Source organism: Canis lupus, chromosome 25 (genome assembly GCF_048164855.1).
Source record: "Canis lupus baileyi chromosome 25, mCanLup2.hap1, whole genome shotgun sequence".
Taxonomy (NCBI): Eukaryota; Metazoa; Chordata; class Mammalia; order Carnivora; family Canidae; genus Canis; species Canis lupus.
The window spans coordinates 24,554,571-24,579,411 of record NC_132862.1 but is presented as its reverse complement, the minus strand read 5'-3'; the positions used below and the strand labels follow the sequence as shown (position 1 = coordinate 24,579,411).

Here is a 24,841-nt window from a genome sequence, read left to right as displayed (position 1 = left end):
CTCCTATTCCTATTTTGTTGAGTGTTTTTATCATGAAAAGTTGTTGGATTTTGTCATGCTTTTTCCGTATCTTTTGGCATGATCTTATGTTTTCCCTCCTTTATTCTCTTAAGAAGATAAATTATATACTTTATTATTTTATGTTAATTGAACCTTGAATTCTTTGGATAAGTCTCAGTTGGTCATGGTGTATAATCCTTTTTAAATGTTTCTGGGTTTTGTTTGATAGCATTTTGCAGAGGATTTTTGTATGTGTATTCATTCATAAGGGATATTGGTCTATAGTTTTTTTGTGACATGCATTTGTGGTTTTAGTATCAGGGTAACACTGCCTTCATAGAATAAATTGGAGAGTATTCTCACATTTATATATTTCAGAAGAGTTTCTGAAGAATTGGTATTAATTTTTCTTTAAACATTTGATAATATTTGCCAGTGAAGCCATCTGTGTGCTCTACTTTGAAGGAAGTTTTTGGTTATGTGTTTATTATCTTAACTTCTTATAGGTCTATCCAGATTTTCTGTTTCTATTTGAGTCAGTTTCAGCAGTTTGTCTCTTCATAGAAATTTGGCCATTTCATCTAGGGTATCTAATTTATTTACACTCAATTGTTCATAGTATTCTCTTATAATCATTTTAATTTCTGTCAGGATTAGTGATGCATCTCCCCCCCGCCCCCCCACCAATTTTAGTAATTTAAATCTTCTCTCTTTTTATCTTGGCCAGTTTTTTTTTTTTTTCAAAATAGTTTTTATTATTATAAAAATGTAAAAATCCAGCAAAACCAGAAATACCGGATATATTTTCCTGGGCTTTCACATTTGTTGATTTTTATTCGCAATCTCTTTTTCAGCACAATTTACAACCTCAACCCATTTGCAGTCTGATTATACAAGTGCTAAGTGGCAGAAAGGTCTAGAATAAATAGATCAAAAAAGAGACCAACGCTGTGAAACTAAGTTGCATGAAACAGGTCTATGAGGGTGGAGGAAAGTGTCTGAGAAATAAAACAGAGTAAGACAAAGCAACTGGAAGGTTTTAGCTAAAGTTCTTTCAATCATCTTTGTCTTTTGCTCCATGTATAAGGATGCACGTGAACTCAATGTAATTGAAATTCCCCTTCTTGTCGATAGGTGCTTCCCTGTACAGCTCATTCACCTCCTCATCCGTAAACCGGTCTCCCATGGTTGTCAACAGCTCTCTCGGGTAATCTTCCTGGATGGTGCCAGTTGCTTCTTCATCAAAGCAAGCAAAAGCATTTCTGATGACATCTTCCAGATCTGTGCCATTTAACTTCTCACCAAACATCGTGAGGAACATGGTGAAATTAATGGGCTCTGGAGCCTCATTCATCATGGCCTCAAGGTATGCATCGGTTGGATTCTTCCCTAGAGAAGCAAGCATATCATGCAAATCTTCCTTATCAATGAAATCATCTCTGTTCTGATCAATCATCTTGAAGGCCTCTTTGAACTCCCGAATCTGTGACTGGTCAAACATAGCAAATACATTGGATGTTGCATGCTGGGGGGCGCTTCTTGGTGGTCTTGGTCTTTGCCTTTTTGCTCGACATGGTGGCTGCTTAACTCGATGCGCGACACCAGAGCCCCGCTGCCCACGTGGGACGATGAGGGGCCCATCTTGGACAGTTTAATTAAAGGTTTGTGAATGCATTTATTTCCTCAAAGAACCAACACTTGGTTTTGTTGTTTTTTTCCTATTACTTTTGTATTTTCTATTTCCACTAGACTTTATTATTTCCTTTCTTCTACTTGCTTTGGATTTAGTTTGTCATTTTGTTTTGTTTTAGATTTTTAAGGTGGATGGTTAAAGCATTTATTTGTATTCTCTTTTATTTTTTAAAAGATTTTATTTATTTATTTGAGAAAGAGAGTGAGAAAGCATGGCAGGGAGGGGCAGAGGTGCAAGCAGACTCCCCACAGAGCATGGAACCTGATGCAGAGCTCAATCTCAGGACCCTGAGGTCATGACCTGAGCCAAAGTCAGATGCTTAAACAATTGACCACCCAGGTGCCCCAGTATCCTCTTTTATTTTTTAATATAGGGGCTTATAGCTATAAATTTCCCTTTAGGTACTGTTTTAGCTGCATCCCCTAAGTGTTTATATGTTGTCTTTTTGGTACATGTACCTACCTTATTGTATTTTCTAATTTTCCTTGTGATTTCTTTTTTCATCCATAGTTTTATTTATAAATGTATTAATTTTACATATTTATGAATTCCTAAAATTTCCTTCTGTAACTGATTTCTAATTTAATTCCATGTGGTTAGTATATATTTTGTATACTTCCACTCTTTTAAGTTTGCTGAGATTTCTTTTATGGCCTATGGTGGTCAATTTTGGAAACTGTTCCAAAGGCACTTGAGAAATGTGTGTAACTTACTAACAACAAACGAAGTGTTTATGGATGTTTCTTTAGGTCCAGTTGGTTGATAGTGTTTACAAGTTATCTATTTCCTTGTTGATCATCTGACTGATATTCCATGATGGGTATTGAATTCTCTAACTCTTATTGTCAAATTGTCCATTTCTTACTTTGGTTTTGTCAGTTTTGCTTCATGTGGTTTTGGGGCGCTGTTGTTAGGTACATTTATGCCTATGAGTACTTTATCTTCTTGAATGACAGACCACTTTATTATTAAAAATGTCCTTCTTTGTTTCTAGTACAACTTTTGCCTTAAAATTGATTTTTTATATTAGTATAGCCACTCCAGCTATTTTTGGTTATTACTTTTATGATACAACTTTTTGTACCTTTTGCTTTGCATGTCTCTTGCAGAGAGTTGTAGTTGGACTTTTTAAAATTCATTCTGCCCCACTCTGGAAAAGCAGTATAGAGGTTACTTAAATGGTTAAAAATAAAACTACCCTATAATTCAGCAATTGCACTACTAGATAGTTACCCAAAGGATAAAAAATACTGATTCAAAGGGAAACATGCACCCTGATGTTTATAGCAGCATTACCAACAATAGCCAAATTATGGAAAGAAGCCAAATGTCTGTCAACTGATTAATGGATTTAAAAAGAAGTGATATATACACACACAATGGAATATTACTCAGCCAAAAAAAGAATGAAATCTTGCCATTTAAAATGACATGGGTGAACTAGAGTATATTATGCTAACCAAAATAAGTGAATCAGAAAAAGACAAATCCCACATGATTTCACCCATATGTGGAATTTAAGAAATAAAACAGATGAACGTAGGGGGAAGCAAAGAGAGAGACAAACCATGAAACAGACTTTTACCTATAGGGAACAAACTGAAAATTACTGGAGGGAAGGTGGGCAGGGAGATGGGTATTAAGTGGGTGATGTAAAACTTATCAGGAGTGCACTTGTGATGAGCAGTGGGTGTTCTATATAAGTGATGAATCACGAGGTCCTATACCTGAAACTAATATTACACTGTGTCTTAACTAACTGGAATTTAAGTAAAAACTTGGAAAAAAAATAAATACAGTGACACAGCCACAAATGAATACAAGTAAAACTAGGGAAATCTGAAGACCAATGGATCACACCAATATCAAATTCCTGATTGCAATGTGCTCTATAATTTTGTAAGATATTACCATTAAGGGAAACTGGATAAAGTGCATTCAGGATCTTGCTGTGTAATTTCTTAAAGATGCATGTGAATTTACAGTTATATCAACAATTAAAATTAAAATAATAATATAAATAGGCTCCTGGGTGGCTCAGTTGATTAAGCATCTGGCTTCAGCTCATCATGATCTCTGTGTCCTGGGATTGAGTCCCACATTGGATCTCTGCACTTAGCAAGGAGTCTGCTTCTCCCTCTGCCTCTCTCCCCTGCTCATGCGTGTTCTGTCTCTCTCACTCTTTGAAATAAATGCAGTCTTTAAAAAATAATAAAAAAATTTAAACTTATGATGTTCCCACAAGTATACCTAAGATCATTATCTTTTATTACAAATTCAAAGAATAAATAAATTCATAAAGATCAAGATTTGCAACAACTGTCAACCACAAGATATTGCTTTGCTTTTCAAGTTAATGGTTTCTAATATTGAGTAGCACCTTTGTCCCATGGAGATAGTGTATGTGTGAGCCTTGCCTATAGAAAAAAAAAAAGAAAAGAAAAATGCTTAGGAAAGTCATCCAAATAAAGTTATCTGCCTTCTGAGAATTTCAGAGATAAACGAGAACCTTAATTCACTAAATGAGAAAGTACAGTCTGTATATATGAATAAACAAGCCATAATTGTCAATACCATTAATAAAGTATACACTGACTCTGCACCAATTTTAATGCAAAAGTTGATAACCAGGGCAGCCTGGGTGGCTTAGCGGTTTAGTGCTGCCTTCAGCCCAGGTCCTGATCCTGGAAACCCTGGATTGAGTCCCATATTGGGCTCCCTGCATGGAGCCTATTTCTTCCTCTGCCTGTGTCTCTGCCTCTCTGTCTCTGTGTCTCTCATGAATAAATAAATAGAATCTTTTCTTTAAAAAAAAGCTGATAACCAAACAGAGTATTTCAAACCTCGATATTTGCCAACTCATAATAATCTTTTGGAGCCTGTGAAAAATACAGAATTCTAGTCAAGACTCAAAATTTCTGAATTGGAATTTCTCAGGATGAGGCTAGTAAACTACATTTATATAAAATTTCTATGTACTATTGCCATATAACAGAAACTTCAGAACCACTCATGTAACTATTTGGAATTGTCTCTGTTAACTATCACAATTTATAAAATTAATCCAACTCATATATATTTCACATTTAAAATTGTAAAATCCATTTATTATTTTTTAAAGTTTTATTTATTTATTCATGAGAGACACAGAGAGAGGCAGAGATATAGGGGGAGAATGAGCTGGATGCAACCCTGGGATCATGCCTTGAGCCTGAGGCAGACACTCAACTGCTGAGCCATCCAGCCATCCCTCCATTCCCCTTTAATCTGATAGGTTGTTTTGTGTCTAACTGGGCTTAGATAAGTACCTGTGTAGCTAAGGGACGCCATTAAAACTATTGTGATGTTTAGACCCTAGGTGAGCTTAAAAAAATTCAAGGGGCAATAGAGTTTGAAAAAAAAAAAAATTCATTGATTGCTTTTCATCTTTCTGAAAAAACTTTTGTTTCATTTATATTAGTACAAAATAACTTATGCATGTAAAAAAATTGTTATGTATGAGATAGAGGACTCATCATTTCGTTCTTAGCAATGTCTGGCTCAAGATAAATATCTGTCATCTATCTATATCTATCTATCTATCTATCTATCTATCTATCTATCTATCTATCTACCTATCTATCATCTATCATCTATTTATCTAACAAGTAAAACTCTTTCTGCCAATCTTGAACACTTTTTGTTGGAGTGTTTAGCCCATTTACAGTTAAAGTAATTATTAATAAGGTAAGATCCCTTGTATACTCTAGGGAGTACTAATGTACTAACCTTTTCCCAGGTTTTGACTTTGCAAATATTTGCAGTCTGTCATTTGCTAACTTTGTTTCATTGAACAGAAGTCCTTAATGTTGGTGTAGTCAAATCCATTTAGTTTTAACCTTATGATTTGTACATTTTAAAGTTTTTTTCCTTGCCTAATTTATAAAAATATTCTCCTAGGTCATTATGACAGGTAAAATAATAGTCCTCCAAAGATGTCCATGTCCTAATCCCTGGATCATGTTAATGTTACCTTGTGTGATGGAAAGGACTTTGCATATATAATTAAGATTTAGGTCCTTGAAATGGGGGAGATTATTCTGATTTATCCAAAAGAGCCTAATGTAATCATATGAATCTTTTATTTTATTTTATTTTATTTTATTTTATTTTATTTTAATTAAATTTTATTTTATTTTGTATATGTTTTTATTGGAGTTCGATTTGCCAACATATAGTATACCACCCAGTGCTCATTCCGTCAAATGCCCCCCCTCAGTGCCCATCACCCAGTCACCCCAACCCCCCGCCCACCTCCCTTTTCACTACCCCTTGTTCATTTCCCAGAGTTAGGAGTCTCTCATGTTCCATCACCCTCACTGATATTTCCCACTTATTTTCTCTCCCTTCCCCTTTATTCCCTTTTACTGTTTTTTATATTCCCCAAATAAATGAGACCATATAATGTTTGTCCTCCAATTGACTTACTTCACTCAGCATAATACCCTCTAGTTCTATCTATGTTGAAGCAAATGGTAGATATTTGTTATTTCTAATGGCTGAGTAATATTCCATTGTATACATATACCACATCTTCTTTATCTATTCATCTTTCAGTGGACACCGAGGCTCCTTCCACAGATTGACTATTGTGGACATTGCTGCTATTAACATTGGGGTGCATGTGTCCTGCCATTTCATGTGAATCCTTTATTGTAGAGAGCTGTTCTTGGCTGTAGTTTGTTAGGGAGAAAGAGATGTGAAAACAGAGGCAGGGTAAGGGAAATGTTACATTGCTGGCTTTGAAAAGATAGTTGAAGATGGGTTGCCTCTAGAAGCTGGGAAAGACAACATAAATGATTTTTCCCTAGAGCTGCTAGAAATGGATGCAACCTTGCCGAAACCTTAACATAAGAGCTATCATGGACTTCTGATCCATAGTGCCATAAGAAAATAAATATGTATCGTTTAAATTATTAAGTTTGTAGTTATTTGTTACAGCAGCAATAGGAAAAAGTAATACAGGGGATCCCTGGGTGGCGCAGTGGTTTGGCGCCTGCCTTTGGCCCAAGGTGCAATCCTGGAGACCTGGAGACCCGGGATCGAATCCCACGTCGGGCTCCCTGCATGGAGCCTGCTTTTCTTCTGCCTGTGTCTCTGCCTCTCTCTCTGCCTCTCTCTCTCTCTCTCTCTGTGACTATCATAAATAAATAAAGAAAAAAAAAGTAATACATCATAGAGAGATTTTCCTATACTTTATTCTGTTGGCTTCTTACTTTTACCTGCTCACTTAGATATTTAATTCACTTGGAATTCTGTTTTCATGTGATGCAATGTAGTTTAATTTTATTTTTCTCTAAATGGCAAACCTGTTTTTCCAATATCATTTACAACCTAGCTTTTCTTATCACTGGTATTATCACCTTAATCACATTTCAAATTCCCATATATTCCTGTGTCTATTTCTATGTTTTGTGTTCATTTTTACTGTTGTATTTTTGCTGTAAATTACCATATTATTTTTGTTATGGATTTGTGGTCATATCTGTTTTAATATCTTGTGGGGAAATTTTTAACATCTTATTTGATTTTTTTAAAAGTTGAATCAGCTAATCATAAAATTTTAATCCATATTAAAATATAGAATTTGTTGAATTCTTAAGCAAGAGAATTTCTATAAAAAACATTCTATAGGTATGATTTTAGGTAGATTTATTTGAGGGGAATTGAAAATTTTACTCTGTTAAGTCATTTAATTCATGAACATGGTATATCTCTTCATTTATTTAAATCATTTGTGAAATTTAATAACTCTGTGGAGAAGTATTTGTCAAATTTTTCTCTTTATGCCAGTTTTCTTGTGTGCTGTGGTATCTTAGATCTCTCATCCTAATTTGTCTTATTATATTTTAATTTGAACATAGCAGGAGATACCACAGGACCATCTTTTATCTCACTCCCTTCCCTTTTAAGAAAAAACTCAGTTATTTGTTGTCACATATAAAAAAATCAATTCCCAGTTACAAACGTATTGACTAATAGTTTCAGATTCACATGTTTCATAGATGAGCTGAGACAAAGATCTACATTAAGGAATTTATTAACATTGCTTGGTAGACACTTCTGTTCAGCTTAATTTTCTTTTCTGCCCTTGACTGATTGATCTCAGGAGAAACCTTCAATATAATCTCTCTATATATACAAATTCTTGCTTCTTACAGCAATGCTATTGTCTTTGCTTCTCCTACAATAAGTTTTCTATACATGTCACTGAACTTTATCTTCACATTGAGAATGATCATTTTATGAAGAATGACTTAGATTTGAGCAAACCATAAACCCTCTTAAGGATCCAATTTCGTTAGAAGGGTGAGAGTCCTATAAATAATAAATGTTCAGAATTTTTATCTTTCCCATTTGTGATTTATGCTGTCAACTGTTGAATGAGATGTTCTTTTTTTTTCCAAAATCTCCTTTACATTTCCTTCTGTCTAAGCCTAACCATACTTACTTTTTGTGCTATATAATTTAATAAGAAATGATATATATATACTATAGTGTAAAATAATAAATCATGTTTGAGGCCTGACTCTGCCAGTTGCTAGTTATGAGCCATAAGACTGTGTTCATATCCTTGCATCCTCTCAGTTTTCTATTTATAAAGTAGGGTTGGTAAAAGAATATGCTTTATAGAGTTCTTTCAATAATTAAATAATGCTTATAAAGCTCTCAATATATTTGTGGCATTTGATAAATACTCAATAATTGTTATTGATTACATTACTATTATTTATCATCTTTAGGTATATTATTCTGACCTCTTCTTCTGTTCTAGGTACAGAGTTTCATCTAACAACTAGAGTTTCTTATAACTCTAGGTAAAGAGGCTGTGAAAAATGTACACAGAATTCCCCTTTTCTAATATTGGAGCATCTAGGAATGGTAGGAGAGTAGGGACTCTATTAAAATTTTAGGGAAACCTATCTATTCACCCCTCCTCAATCTGGTGAGAAATTCAAAACTTCAAGACTCCTTTGGGGGTAGCAGCAAAATTGCTGTAGTGGAGTTTCCCAACCAATAATCATATCCAATAACTTGAGGAAATCCTGAGAAGCTATGCCCAATAGATGGTCCAATTATTAGTGAGAGAGGAAGAGACACATGTAAGTCTAAAGCCAGAAGAGATATTCTATTAGTAACAAATAAGTTGTCACTTGTCCAAATTTGCACATAGCATCTAGTCCTCTGACTTCTAATCTGGCTCTATTCCACTCAATCATGCTTTTTCTCCCCATCCTCCACCCCACCCCCCATCTGTGATAATGAATCTCACAGGAAAAATCCTCATTTATCTCTCTCACTACTTAAATATTTCTGGAAGATGAGATTTGGGACCAAAGAATGAAATTATGAGGTTGGCTCCAATTAGTTAGCGATGACAATGGGGGTTCAGTATTGGGGGCCAGCATCTTCACCTGGATAAATAGGACAGTGTTGAATCTCAGTAAACTCACATATGCAAAAAAATATCACCTCTTAATCTAACACAATTTAATTGAGGAATTTGATACTCTATCCTATAGGGCAGATAGGACATTTTGTCTTAGTTATTACTTGAGTCTTCTACTTTTCCTTAGCTCTCCTCTCTTTTATTCTATCATCTATCTATCTATCTATCTATCATCTATCTATCTATCATCTATCTATCATCTATCATTTATCTATCATTTATTTATGAGAGAGAGAGAGAGAGGGAGAGAACAAGCATAAATGAGGGGAAGGGGCAGAAACAGGTTCCCTATGGGACTTGATCCCAGGATCGTGGGATCATGACCTGAGCTGAAGGCAACCACTTAACTGACTGAGCCACCCATCCAGGTGCTCCCTTTCCTCTCCTCATATATCTTTTCCCCTTCTTTCTTCTAGAGTTGCATCAGAATTCAGAAGGTTTATGTAATAGCTAGAACCCAGAAGGATCTTTGATTTCCAGTGTGAGTAGCTGCAGAATTCTCATTGTTCAAATGGGTAGTGTCTTTTACAGTTGGGAAGCTGTCTGCTTCTGCACCTTTGTTCAGGTGAGTGAAATTTTTCCAAAGCTGGAAACCTTAGTTTAGGTAGCTTAGGTAAACTACGCTATTACCTACTCTAAGGTGGCTGCTTGCAAGGGGCACTGTGATACTTAATTCCCTTCTAGCAGAGGCATTTCTTTTCCCTACCTCTTTCACCTAATCTTTCACAATCAATTGTTAATTTTCATTAAACATATGTCCAAATCATTAGCAACCAAAAATCACCTCTTTTCAAGGGCAGGGAAGTGAAAAGAAATATTTTATCTATCCTTCTAGTGTAGCTAAGAAAGTGAAAACAAGCAAAATCATTAAATTTATACATTAAAATAGTCTGAACATGCATTCCTTGCTTTAAAAATGAAGTGGGTTAGTGCAACTTTCAAATATAAACCACATACCAGAAAGTTCTTTTATGTTGGTCAGTGAGAAGTGCTAATTAGCACTGATTTTTTAGATCATTACAACGATTAAATTTATTTGCAGTAGTAATAAACTCATCTGTTACAGGAAGACCTTTTTATGTGAAAGATTTAGAGCAATTAGTTTTCATGTCTGCTAAGGGTGACAGAAAAGCTCATGGTCTTAATGGGGACCAGCAAGGGTTTTGCTTTTATTTAATTAAGTGGTCCCAAAGACAGGTCTGGGGATGTCATCATGACGAAAAGGAGGAGGAACACCCTGTAGTGGTCATCCAGAGGAATCTCTAAATTTTCTTAGGGTGTGACTCAAGCTTGGCACAGTTCCATAGCCTACTGATGTCAGCCTGGTGTTAAGAAAAATTATTCAAAACCAGGAAATAAGGCAAAAGGATGATTGTGTGTCCTTTCAATGTCATACTGAAGCATTGCCTCATAAGCTCAGGCAAGGGATGTACTTTTGTTTTACTTACTAATTACTATTGATTAGGACACAGACACTGTGAAGTTACTGGTTAACTTGCAAATTTTGGTTCTATTAGAAGCAAATGATTTCTGCCAGGGAAAGGATACACCAAAGGTTTTTTTTCTTTTTTTCTTTTCTTAGCAAGATACTTGCCTTTTAACTCAGCAAATTCATTTTAACATCCCTTTCCTAATGATTGTTTAGAACTTTATTTTTAAAATTCTATTTTAATTTTTAAATTTTTATATTTTAAACATTTTATCTACTTAGAAAGAGAATGAGTGGGGGAAGGGTTAGAGGGAGAGGGAGACAGAGAATCTCAAGCAGACTCCCTGCTGAGTGGGGAGCCTGATGTGGGGCTCCATCTCACAACCCTGAAATCATGACCTGAGCTGAAACCAAGATTCAGATGCTCAACCAAGTGAGCCACCATGTTGCCCCTTTAATTCTATTTTTAAAGCAGCTTTACCATCTTGCTGATTCTCTCATTAATGAATTAGACAAATCTTTGATATGTTCTAACTTTGTATGAAGTCCTGTTTTTAATTTTTTGAAAATAATATACTTAACACTGGGGTATCAAGATCAGTGATTTTCTGGTAAATTGAGTGTGTGTGTGTTTTTCTGCGATGGAAGGAGAGAGAAAAGGATGCTTGCCATTTTGTGTATGTATGTTTATAGTGTATGATTATAAGAAGTAGAAATCCACAAAACAGATTTGTGTGTGTGTGTTTGTATGTATGTGTTGAAATTGATGCCCTCAGGGAAGAGAGGGAGAGCAGGTAGGAAGCAAACAGCAACAAAAACAATTAAAAAAGGAAACGGAAGAGCAACAAAAAGGCAAAATTTGAAAACTTGCCAACACATATGATTTTTACCCTTTAATATAAAATTATATATTTATATATATGAATAAATTTTAAAAATGTATGGTTATGTAAACACATACTTGTAGGGCTGCCTATGTAGGCCGTCAAATGAAACGAATAGTGGAGAAAGAGTACAAAGTGTATGAATTATGAATCAATATTGGGCAAAAACAGAGAAGATACAAACAAATCTTTTGTATATGTATATTTCTGTGTATGTGTAATATGTATATACTTGAGGAGGCCATACAAGTTTAGTGACATTGGATACCTGAAGGAGGTGGGATGGAGAGTAGAATAAGGTGGAGAAGAGAGATAGTCTTTACTTTAGACACCTTTGTGTTGTTAATCCTGTTAGAAATCCATCAAAAAAAGTTTAAACTTTATATATATATATACATACAAAATTTTCTAAAAAAAAAAAAATCAAACAACTCAACTGCAATTATCACATGGATTCATTATGGTTTGTAACAAGCTAGTAGAGTGGGGCCCTCTCTGATTCTTCAATAATGAAATGATGGAGAGGGACTATTTAAAAATGAAAGAACTAAGGAGTGCCAAGTTGGCTCAGATGGTAGAGCATGTGAATCTTGATCTTGAGTTGTGAGTTCAAACCCCACATTGGGCATGGAGATTACTGAAAAATAAGTAAATAAATAAATAAATGTGAAAAAAATTAACTAAAATTAAATTAACTAAATTAACTAAAATTCTATACTTGGTTGAAAACTGTTTCTTGAAATAAAAATAGCCTGTAAAATTAACTTTAAAAATGTCAAAACATAGAGGAAAAAAAGTAGTGAAATTAAGAAAGAAGAAAAGAGGAGGGAGGGAGGGATGAAGAAAGAAAGGAAGAATTACTCTGAAAATCTTGATCTGATGTTTCTGTTGTTTTGCCAGTTTGTACCCAGTAGCTGGAGCATCTTCTAATTTGTCTTTGTCCAGTTGTCTGTATGGTGCAAGACCTATTTGCCGCGAAGTTTCTTTTTTTCTTGCAGAAGATTTACTAGGATTCATTAAGATACAGATCAACTGGTTGTTTGGGCATCCACGGACAAGATTTCTTTTTTCTGTTAAGGGAAATCAACATTTTCCACTAATGGTAAGTGAAATTTCATAACTGAGACGTACCTTGAGTATTCTCTCACAATTGTTTTATAAACTTCTCCCCATTTTTGCTTTAGGTGGTTTGTCTGGTTTAATTATGCTAAATATTTTCAGGATTTAAAAAATTTAGGTAGTCTAATTTCTGCACAGGCTGTTGGGCATTTGCTGACTCAAATCTCCAAGTTCTTAGCTTTTCCTAGTTGTTAATTACTTGAGTAAAAACAGAAATAGAAAACTTAGGTTTTATATTTGATACTTCCATAAATCATCATAATAAATTTTATAGAAGTGAAAGCATTTATTAATCATATTTTAATTAGTGATTAGGAATAGAACTGAGAACTAAAATTAGACAATTACTATAGCATTATTTTACACTTGCATGTTAAATGGAGCATGCCATATTTTCATCTACTATTCTACCCAGATATCTGTAATATGATATAGTTTTCCTCTGATTTAAGGGGTAAGACTAAGGATGAACAGATGCTACTGGAAATTTCAACACCCAAAGTTCCAGATGTCTCCTCTCATCTGTAAGACAAAATTAAATTCAGATTTTCAAATCACACAAGTTATTCTTTTAACTTACTAGCGTTTCTAGTTCTCACTGATCACTTCTTCCATATTTAATCTACTTTAACTAATCATCCACTTATATAGTGGCACTTTCTCTTGACCCAGTGATTGAACCCTCAATAGTTAATCCAAGATTTAAACACCTAGAGCTAGAGGGGATTTTTGTTGTTGTCGTTGTTTTATTTTTATGTTTTACCAATTCTTAGAGAAGTCTTCCAATTCATTTCCCATTTTCCTGGTGGGAAAAGAGAATCCAATTCTCTGCCAAAAGCATTCCACATTGGATACTAAATGAAGTCAGGTAGCAGCTGTCCAATCTAAACTTTGGTGGATAATTAACAGATCCAATATCCAAAAGAAACAGGTAATTGTTGTGATTCATGAATCTGTTGCCAGGGCAGATATTTTACAACTTGCTTATCTTTCCCTAAAGAGTGAAACTACCTAGAGTTTTAAATAGTAAAATGCTGTTTTCTCCCTATTTCAAGAGAATGACTATTTACTTTGGGGATGTTTTTTGGCATTCAACTATTTATTTTCTTCCTCTTTTTTTCTTCATTTTTTTCTTGATGATGTTCAGAACAACTGTGAAGTATGAAAATTTCACTCAGGCAGGAACATAGAGAAATTTCTGCCAGAGCAGAAATGCAGCAATGCCTGTTTTGTGCTAAATCCTAGCAGGTGATGTATATGTATGATAATCTAGTATTTATAACATTTTAAAGCTTGCAAACCACTTTTATACCATTCTCCTGTTTGTGCATCACAATAAATCTTGATGTATATAATCTGCAATCTCATTGAGTAATCTGAGGTTCAGTGAATGCTCTGGTAGCTCCCAGTGGGAACATGGCAAATGTGAGACAGGAATGCAGTTCTATTGTGTTCTTTCCATTGAACTGTGAGTGATTTCCAGGGAAGAAAGAGGTCTCCATGACTCCAACTTCCAGCCCACCAATTTGACAGGAATTCCAATTGTTTGTCCTTGCCTTGAATTACCAGAGTCTGGGAAAACAGTCTGGATGTACAATTGTGTGATGTGCAAGGAGTACGCACAAACACGCTGGGACATCATAGTGTGAAAAAACATTTTGCCTCTGTGCGGTCTCTTGTAAAGGATTGTTTTCATCATGGTTTTGGACGTTTACCCCATTGCACCCCCTTCTCTCCCTAACCCTTGGTTTCTCATACAGGCCAATTCTCTTGACACGTTCTTCCTTCTCTTCTTATGCTCTCTCCTCCCTTTCCTACCCCTCCCAAACTACAGTGTTAGTTTCCTTTAAGTCCCTCTTCTGCCTTTTCTACTCTGATAAATTAATATGTGTGCACATACCATTAGAAAGAAATACCCCTTTGGCAATTCTAGTCTAGCGCATCCTGGTGGACCCAAATTGATTATGAGAAGATTTTTTTTTTTAGAAGATTTTTATACAATGTGTAGACCGCCTGGAAAAGAAAGTTGAGGTCCAAGATTGAAGTTATTTCTTTTGTCCCAAAATGGAATCCCGTCTTTCTTTAGTCATTGCTTTTGGACCTCTAGATAGTTTCCTCTAGAGTTCCATTTCCTTCTCTCTTTAAAGAGTCCTAATTTTTAAAAAGACTTTATTTATTTGAGAGAGAGAGAGAGAGAGAGAGAGAGAGCAAGCACAAAAGTGGTGGGGGTGGGGTGGGCAAAGCAGAGGAAGAGGGAGAAGCAGACTCTGTGCTGAGCAGGGAGCCTGACGCAGGGCTCCATCCCAGGACCTTGGGATCATGACCTGAGCTGAAGGCAGATTTTTAACAGACTGAGCCACCCAGGCACCTCTAGAGAGTCCTAATGTTGTTTGAAGTTTAAATCAAGTGAGGAAAAGTTTCTGCTCTGTTTTCCCTTTGCCTTCTCATACTGACATAATTTTTAATGTCTTGGTAAATGAAAGTAAAATAAAGTATATGAAGGAGAATGGGGAATGGAGAAGGAGCAGGTTGGGTGAGATGAATGATTTGAAACTAGTAAAAGAAAGAAAGACATTTTAAACAATTTGGTCTTTGTCTCCAATGAACAGATATTTTAAAAAATCTAGTCTTACATTATGGTATTAGACTTCAAAGGGCAAATCAATTTCAAAATTATCTGCCAAAATGCAAAACTTAAAGTACTAAGTAGCAGTTAATCAAACGATATTCTAAGTCGAATTGAAAACTTCATTGTGTGATTACCAGAACTGTACTGTATTTGCTTTTCTTCATGTTTGAAGAAACTCCTGGTGGAAAATTTGATGCTTTTAAATAAGAGCAACAACAGTGCAGCATCTGACATTTATTAAGTGCTTACTATGTGCAAGACATTAATATTTTCCTAATACTTTATTTAGAAAAAAATTAGATCTACTAAGAAGTTGAAAGAAAAGATGTTAGACAACTTCCAAGTATGCTAAAGTAAAAAAAGTATTAGCAACTAGCACCAGCATTTCTCTTAAAGGGAATTATTTTTTTTAGCCTGTGTTTGTTGGGAGGAAGGTACAGAAGGTAATTTCCTGAAGGTGTGGTCAGTAGGAGAAAAAGCCAAACAGAAGGGTAGGAAGGAGAGAGGAAAAGGAGAAGGAGAGAGAATAGATTATATGAAACAGTCAAGAGGGACATGACAGTAAAGCAAGAGCCAAGGGAGACGAGGGGGCACAGAGAGAAAATAGAAGATGACGAAATCACAGTTGTATTTGTGTTGGTATTAGAGCAGAGACAGGCCAGAGAGCAGCACATTTCCTCAATCCAGTGAAGATTGAAATTGAGGTCTCATTCTGCGCTCTGATCCTTGCTCACTTTCATATCCATCCTTCCTCATCTTCCATTTCTTCATGTATACAAATGGAATCACCTCTAACAGTAATTTTAGGAAGTGATATAAAGTGATAGCTGCCATGTGGTATGTGTCCAGAGAATGTTACTTCTCTTTTTATCCTATTGTGTGGGTTCTCTATGGCTCAAGTGCACAGGGGCTCAGTGAAGAGTTTATACTTCAGGTACAGAGTTAAGTAAAGTCTTAGAGAAGTCCATGAATTAAGTTCTTTAAGAGATTTGGTCCTTTATTATTATTATTATTATTATTATTTTAATTGAAATGCAGTTGACACACAGTGTTACATTAGTTTCAGGTGTACCACATAGTGATTCAGTTTACTCATTCCCTAACTGGAAACCTCTACCTCCCACTCCCCTTCACCCATTTTGCTCATTCACTCCCACACTCCCCTCTGGCAACCATCAGTTTGTTCTCTGTATTTATGGGTCTGTTTCTGCTTTTTGCTTGTTTGTTCATTTGTTTTTTTAGATTCCACATATAAGTGAAGTCATATAGTATTTTTTTCTCTCTCTCTCTGATTTATTTCACTTAGTTTAATACCTTCTAAGTCCATCTATGTTGTTGCAAATAGCAAGATCTCATTCTTTTTTTATGGCTGAGTAATATTCCATTGTGTACCATATCTTCTTTATCCATTCATCTATGGATGGACACTTGGGTTGCTTCCATACCTTGGCTATTGCAAATAATGTTGCAATATGTATGTATGCATATATGCAACATATATGTATGCATATAACTTTTCAGGGCTTTGGAGTTTTAAAAGTGTAAAAAACAAAAGTCATCAAAATTTGGTGCCAGAATCAGTTTTGTAAGTTATCAATTTCACTAATCAGTAATATTATTAATATAAATAACATTATATATTATCATATTATTATTTGTCTTTTTATTTTGAAAAACCTTTAATCTACACTCTGTAATCTACACTCTGTAGGTTGAAAGAAAAGTGTCTTTTTTAAAAAAGATTTTATTTATTTATTTTTGAGTGAGAGAGAGAACATGAGCAGGGGGAGGGGGGCTCTCCACTTAACAGGGAGCCTGACATGGGGCTTGATCTCAGGACTCTGGGACTCTGGGAGCATGACCTGAGCCAAAGGCAGATGCTTAACCTGATGAGCCACCCAGGCACCCTGAAAGAAAAGTTTCTTTATTTGCATAAAATGTATTTCTCTAGATTAGTGATTCTCAAATGGGAGAGATTTTGCCCTCAAGTGATATTTGACAATGTCTTGAAACATTTTTGGTTTCACAGTTGAGAGTGTTACTGACATGCGGTACAAAGAAGCCAGATATGCTGCTAAACATCCTACAATTCATAGGTTAGCCTTCTATAATAAAGAATTAACACAATGCCAAAAGTCCCAATGTTAAGAAACCTTGAATTAGATTCAGTCATATGCTCTCCATCTATTAGGTTGAACCACATACAATTGTTGATATTCAGCCATTTTAGATCTACAACAATGTCAATGTCAAATAAAACCTTTTGCACATTTGCCATACTTTGTGTGTGTGTGTGTGTGTGTGTGATTTAATTTTTTTGGAACTAAAAAGTAAGTTATACACATCACGACACTTTACTCTTAAATACTTTAGCATTTATCTCCTAAGAAAAAAGATATTTTCCCACATGAGTACAACATAATGATCTCATCCAGAAATTTAAGATTGGTTACAATAAAATTATCTAGTAGAAGTCTATATTAAAAATGTTACCAACTGTCCCCCAAAGTAATTTTATAGTTTTCTCCTCTATCCAGGCTCCAATCAGTTTGTCTCATTACTGGTAGGGCAGTTGTTAGTGAAAATCTTTCCTGGAATTCCAAAGTCATGTAGTCTTTATGTTTACAAAAATTGTAAAATTGGAAGAGTCAAGCAGATGGAAATAGGTGAAAGAGAGCTTATAGGGCTGTTCAAGTGGATCTACAAGAGACAGATGAATTTTAATGCAGACAGGGGTAAGATAATGCTCTTAGAGATTATTTTGCATTTTGCTTTTAAAAACTCCAAGGTTCTTATTTTTTTTTCTTTTTAACTGAGAGTTTTGTACCAAGATTTCTTAGTGAACAAGGACAAAAGGAGTCTTTAAAAGATCTTACAAAAAAAAAAAAAAAATCTTACCACTTCTGTTTGCTCAGAGAATTAACATCAGAAAAGGAAGTTGTGAAAGGGTGGGAACTCACGACTGTTTTAGCTGAGTTGTGGCTTGAAGGATTCAGATTTTGATAACTAATACTAGATATTACAAATCTGTACAGTTTTCCTGGGTTCAGTGGTAAGTGAATGGATTAGTAGTGAATGGATCAGAAGCACCAATGGAGCATTATTAGTGAGTCAGATCCATTTGGGTTGACATACTTAAGGTTTGTATCCCCTCAACTGAGTGTAGTTTGACTTAGGAAAGGATAGATCTTGGTCTATCAGCTCTGGTTCTCAAACTCTCACCAAAGATGGGAGTCTTGTCTTCCCTCATTTTTTTATGGGTCTTCCATTTTTTCTGCAATCTGGTCTTATTTTGACAAAATAATTTTCTTTTAGTATGCCAGGCAATTTCTCAGTAGCTTTTCTATTCACCCAATCACAGGAAAAAAAAAACCCCAAAATATTTCTAGCCAATATTCTGCTATCATTGTCTTCATTTACATAGTATGTATCTGGGTATGTATTTCCTTTATTAAAACATTCAGTATATACACACACATATGTATTCCTTAAAATTTTTCTATTTTTATAGTTGGCCTATACAATAAGCTATGTGCATAAACATTTCTTATTGACTTTTAACTTTATCATTACATAATATCATAGAAAAGGCCAATACAATTCAATGGGGGAAAGAAAAGTCTTCCTAACAAATGGTTCTGGGGAAAGTGGCTATCTATATGGAGAATAATGAATTTGGAACCCTACCTCACAGAATACTGAAATATTAACTCAAAATGGGTCATAGACCTAAATGTAAGAGCTGAAATGATAAAACTCTTAGATAAAACACAGCAGTAAATCTTCATAATCTTAAGTGAGATAGCAATTTATTACATAATGACACCAAAAGCACAAGTGATAGAAGATTGCTAATTTGGGCTTAATAAAATTTGAAAAGCCTTGCTCTTCAAAGAATGTCAACAAGAAAATGAGAAGGCATTAAAAAATCCACATAATGGAAGATAATATTTGCAAATCAAATATCTGATAGGACTTTTATCCAGAATATATAAAGAACTCTTATAACTTAATAATAAAGCAAGTTAAAACTAAGCAAATGTTTCGAATAGACATTTCTCCAAAGATGTGCAAGTGGCTAATAAGCTCAGAAAATAAATGATGCTTGATATTATTAATCATTAGGGAAATGCAGGTTTCAAAATCACTTCACATCCACCAGAATGTTCATTAAAAGTCAGACAATAACAAGTGTTGGCAAGTATGTAGAGAAATTGAACCCTTGTATATTGCTGTTGGCTATGTAAAATGATACATTCTGATAAACAACTGGAAATACTTCTAAATATTAAATATAGAATTACCATGTGACCCAACAATTCTGCTAGATATCTATCCAAAGGAAATGAAAACATACATCTACACAAAAACTTGTGTATGAATGTTCATAGCATTATTATTATTTTTTTAAGATTTTATTTATTTATTCATGAGAGAGAGAGAGAGAGACAGTCAGAGGGAGAAGCAGGCTCCATGCAGGGAGCCCGACATAGGACTCGATTCCGGGTCTCCAGGATCATGCCCTGGGCTGAAGGCAGTGCTAAACCGCTGAGCCACCGAGGCTGCCCAGCAGCATTATTTATAATATCTAAAAAGCAGAAAATTCAAATGTTTATCAACTGATGAAAGTATAAACAATATATTTCATACAATGAAATATTGTTTAGTCAGAAAAAGGAATGAAATACTAACACATGCTAGGACATAGATGAACATTGAAACATTATGCTAAGTGAAAGAATCCAGTCACAAAAGGCCACATGTTATATGATCCCACTTATATGAAGTGTTCAGATAGGCAAATCCATAGAGACAGAACTTAGATTTCTGGTTGTCTAGGATGGGAGAGAGAGAGAGAGAGTGGGGAGTGAATGTTAATGGGTAGAAGACTTCTTTCAGAAATGATAAAACTGGGGACACCTGGATAGCTCAGTGGTTGAGCGTCAGCCTTTGGCTTAGGTCCTGATCCTGGAATCTGGGATGGAGTCCCGCATGGGCTCCTTACAGGGAACCTGCTTCTCCCTCTGCCTGTGTCTCTGCCTCTCTCTCTTTCTGTGTCTCTCATGAATAAATAAATAAAATCTAAAAAATAAAAGAAATGATAAAATTGTTCTGGAATTAGTGGTGTTGGCTGCACAATTCTACAGATACTTCAAACTGGTTAAGGTATATAAATGTTGTATAGGTAGAAAAAGCGGTTCTCTGATGAGGTAGGTATTTCCTTTGAAGCTTTTTATCATAGAAAAAATCATAGTAAAATGCATATAAAATTGAAGGATAGACGTCCCTCAACTAGGGCGGAATAAATCTATCGTCATATATATATATATATGTATATATATATATATATATATATATATATATATATATATACACACACACACACACATACAATCAGAGTGATGTTCAAACTCTTAGGACTTTGGCACTAACCAATCAGATTAGAAGCTGACCCAATCAGAATGACATGGACTGAAGATGCCTACAATGGGAAGACATGTTCTTGAATATTAGCCTGCATAGGGTAGAATATCACATAACAATGTCAATGAATGAGCTACAGCCGTAGGGAGCAACATATATGCAAATTTAATAAGAAAAGCGAGACATAAAATCATATCATATAGTTCCATGCATGCAAGTTTCAAAAATAGGCTTCAAAATTGTGTTGTTTAGGGATGCATTCAATGTTGACAAAACAATAAAGAAATAAAATTCTTAATACAGGAATGAAGGCAATGCTTACTCTGGAGAGAAAAGATGTAAGTGATCATTGGAGGGGCACATGATGGCACTATTCTAGTTTTTGATCTTTGATCTGGCTAGCAGTGTCATGACATTTTTCTAGAGTTATTTATCAAGTTGTTCGTGTTTCAGTTTCCTTTATGTGATAAAGAAAAGAGAAGTGAAGAAACCAGAAGACCTAATTTAACATCATGACTATACATCTTCTAGCCATGTAGTTTTGGTCAATATACTTTGCCTATTAGACACTGGGGGTTATTCTGTATGTTAGTAAATTGAACACCAATAAAAAATAAATTAAAAAAAAAAAAAAGAACTTCAGTTTCCTTGACTGTGAAATTAGGATGGTAAAATATGCCTGGCTGTAATGTTTCTGGATTAACAGAAATACTGTGTATGAAGGTGCCTAGGACAGGGCGGCAGGGTGTGTGTGTGAAGTATTCAGGAGGGACAGTAGATTGCTTATAGGACATGAGGACTAGTGCAGTGTGAGGGAGTTATCAACTGTAAAATAAGAACTGTGTCAAAGGATACAGCTAATAAGATGGAGGTCATGATGTTAAACCGTATATTTAATTTCTGAGTACCATAACTAGAAAAGTTTTATAAAAGGGCAATTCAATGAAAAGATAGATGCTATGTGTAGAGAAATTAAAAACACTTTTTTTTTTTTTTTTAAATCCTAGAGAGTTGAAGGTTTGAAAGGGACATGGTTTAAATTGATAAATTCTGGAAAGGAATCTATAAGGTAAAAAAATGACTTGTTTTTCTCAAAACATTAAAAAAAGTAAACATAAGAATCAGAATTACTACTTGGATAAGAAAACAATCTTTTAAATGTGTGAATCACCAAGAGATGGTAGTGGACTCCAATAGGGGGTGTGTACTTTTCCCAGTGGTTCTTTGGAGAAGCTGGGACCAGTCTGCCCTTTGGGGGTGACCTCAAATAGCACATGCAAGGTCTTTTAGGCATGTCCTTGAGGGTCATTATCAAACTCCCAGTCATGGACTGCATGAACCATGAGTGCAATCCTTTGGGGCTATTCTTCTGAACCAAAGATATGAAAGCAGGGCCCTATTATAGAAGCAGGTTTTTTTTTTCTTTTTCTTGCAGATACTGATTTGTCTTCTAAAATAATCTTGAATCTCTTAAAAATAAAATAGATATATTTGTCAGGAACTGCCTCATGCATAGCAGTTGGAAGTGTTTTTAGTCTAATCAAAGGTGAATTGCTGAAACAGATTCTTTAAAGTCACTTTTTGTGACATTCCTCTCACCTTCTTGTCTGTAGCCTGATTTCTCTTTTCCCGACAGAAATCTGCTCAAACTTGCTCTCCGTGGGCTTTCTTAGTTTTGCTAACACCACTTAAAACAATGTAGATGAAGGAACAACGCAGACTTCGTCTGTCACTCAAGCCTTTGAATTCTGGGCGTCCTTCGATGTCTTAGCTCTCCGCCTAGGGCCAGAGCATCCTCCTGTGGGGCTGCGGGAGCCTCACCTGCTAACCGGGTGGAGAACCCCACTGGCCAATGTTTGGAAGGAGTGCGGGGTCCTCAGTAGGGACCATAGTGAACATTTCAAAATTACTTTTCACCGCTGGCTATAATGAAGGGCTTCGGGATTTGAGCTCCTCTTGAAGAAAGATCAGTGTTTGCACAGAAGAGATAACCTGGTGGACCGGTGAAGGTAAGGGAGAGGCCAGGTCTTTTTAAACGGAGCTTCAAAGCCTGTCCAGGCTCATTCGCTTTGTGTTTTCCAAAATGAATTCCACTCGCAGCTGGAATGTTTGGTATCAGCAGGCCCAATAGATTTTATCCACTACCTCTAGCCCTGGTGTCCACATTCCCATTAAACACATCTAATTCAAAAGCCGAGGGAGGCACGTACATCTCAAGCCTAACTCTCTGCTTAATTCCCTCTGTCTTTTTAAAAGCTGCTCTTCCAGAATGAATTATAAATCAACCACAGCTAATTTTCACATTGAACTGTTTATGTGTTTTTAAAGAGATGCTTCTGGGAAGAAGCAGAAAGAAGATTTAATAAACGGAGAAGCTGCGAAGCTTCCAAAACACATAAGTAAAATTAAGAGACAGCATGTGACTCCAGATATCAGGAGAACAGATGCAGGGCAATGGTGGGTAACTTCTTGTGATGAGCAGAGCCTTCATTTCAGCCTCCTGACAGGTATTGATGGTGGTGTCCTCATTTCTGCAGGGCCTTGGGCAGTGCTACTCTGCTCTGAGTCAGGGGGGCTCCGACTGTGGCTTTCTGATGGGAACTAGATACAGCTGCCACCCAGCACTCTCAGTGGCCATTGTTTGCCTCCTGCCCCTGTCCTTGCCATTGTGGGCACTCTTCTCTTTGCTCACCTATGATTTATGCTTCGTGCCTGCTCTTCTTAGCTCCTCACGGAAACTTGACTATTTTTGGGTCACTTGACTAGATTTTGTGTATCATTGTGCTTAACAAATTCCTGCCTGCCTTCAACTTCTGTGCCACCACCTTCCCCAACTTTAAAGCTGTATTTCTGTTGCCAGCACCCAGCCTTTTATTAGGAACCGGGACCCACAATTTCTGCCTTTGAACAGCGTATCCTTGGAAGCTGACATCTGCCAAGTGGAAGGATGCCTTGCATGTGTAACCCTCTGTGACCAGTCTCTGTGGAGTGAGCCAGTGCCATTCAAAGTGGTCCATAGACCAGTGCCCACCTTTGAACTCTTGTGTTCCTGGTCTGAGATGAGATCAGCAGAGAAATCAAGAGTAAGCAATTCACACTCTGGAATTGTCACAGCATCCAAGCACATACTTTTTTTTTCTTCTAATAATTCATTGTAAATTTATTTTACTAGAGTATTAGTCTGTGATGGGTTGCAAATTAAAAAAAAAAAAAAAAAGCAGTTTTCCCTGCTGTACCAATACTCCTAGCTTAGCTCTTCCAGTTCAGCTTGTGGGGACACACTGGATTGCAGTACTCCAGGCTTATTTCCACACTTTGGTCATGCACAGTGGAGTTATTATTTTTGTACTCTTCCCCCATAAATACATTTTATCTCCAAATTTTAGGTCTCAGTGGAACATGGACAATCTTCGGGATTTTAGCTGACCTCACAATGGGGCCCCCAGTTCCTTAGTGTGACTCTTCTCTCTTCCCTTTTCTTCATTGTCCTAATATTCATAGTCAACCCTATGCCTTTCAAAGCTGTAATAGTCTTGCCCTCTCCATCAGGCCTCCACACCCTGTTGGTTTTCATCTGTGGTTATGGGGAAGGGAACCCCTGAGCTTGCCTCTATACTGCCTCTCTTTCTATTCCCAGGGGATCATAGTGTCTCTAAACAGGTGTGAAAGGGTTGGATGACACCCCTTCAGTTGCTAGACTAATTCCAGGGATGTCACATTTTCCCCAGGCTGTAGTTCTCTATGACTTTCAGTAAAAAGTTAAAATCCACTCATTTGAAAGTAACTATTTTGCAAATGCAGAGTGACTTGATGGAAAAAATTAAAGCACCATTCAGAGCCTCTCTACCCCAACTATTTAGTGAAAACTGTCACAAGAGAGATGAGTGACATATTTGAACAAGTTCTTGGGGCTTTCTCTGCACGGGGCAAACCCAGAATTCAGCAGGAGGCAAACCAGCTGCAGCTTGTCATATATTAGTCAATTATCCTAATGATTTTTTCCCCACTAAAAAGCATGAATCCAGGTTGCTCTTATATTTTATGAAGATTTTACTTTGTCTACTCACAAATATTAATTGGATTCTCTCCATGTTGATTCCAGCCTCTGGGGTTTGGGGGTCACTGCAGGTGCATGAGGGCCGGTGGAGGGGGAGTGGAGACTGGCAGGAAGTGC

The 24,841-nt window shown here is 36.0% G+C and overlaps 1 long non-coding RNA gene and 1 pseudogene across 3 annotated transcripts in view; one reads left to right on the top strand and one right to left on the bottom strand.

Moving 5' to 3' along the window:
* Positions 1 to 24,841, top strand: part of LOC140617365 (uncharacterized) — a 173,546-nt gene that overhangs the window by 97,236 nt on the left and 51,469 nt on the right. For all 3 annotated transcript variants that reach the window (XR_012017611.1, XR_012017609.1, XR_012017612.1), the window contains exons 3-4: positions 9,599 to 9,747; positions 12,396 to 12,597. This is a non-coding gene — a long non-coding RNA (uncharacterized lncRNA). The remainder of the gene's footprint in view (positions 1 to 9,598; positions 9,748 to 12,395; positions 12,598 to 24,841) is intronic.
* LOC140617364 (myosin regulatory light chain 12B pseudogene) lies at positions 755 to 1,574 on the bottom strand (annotated as a pseudogene).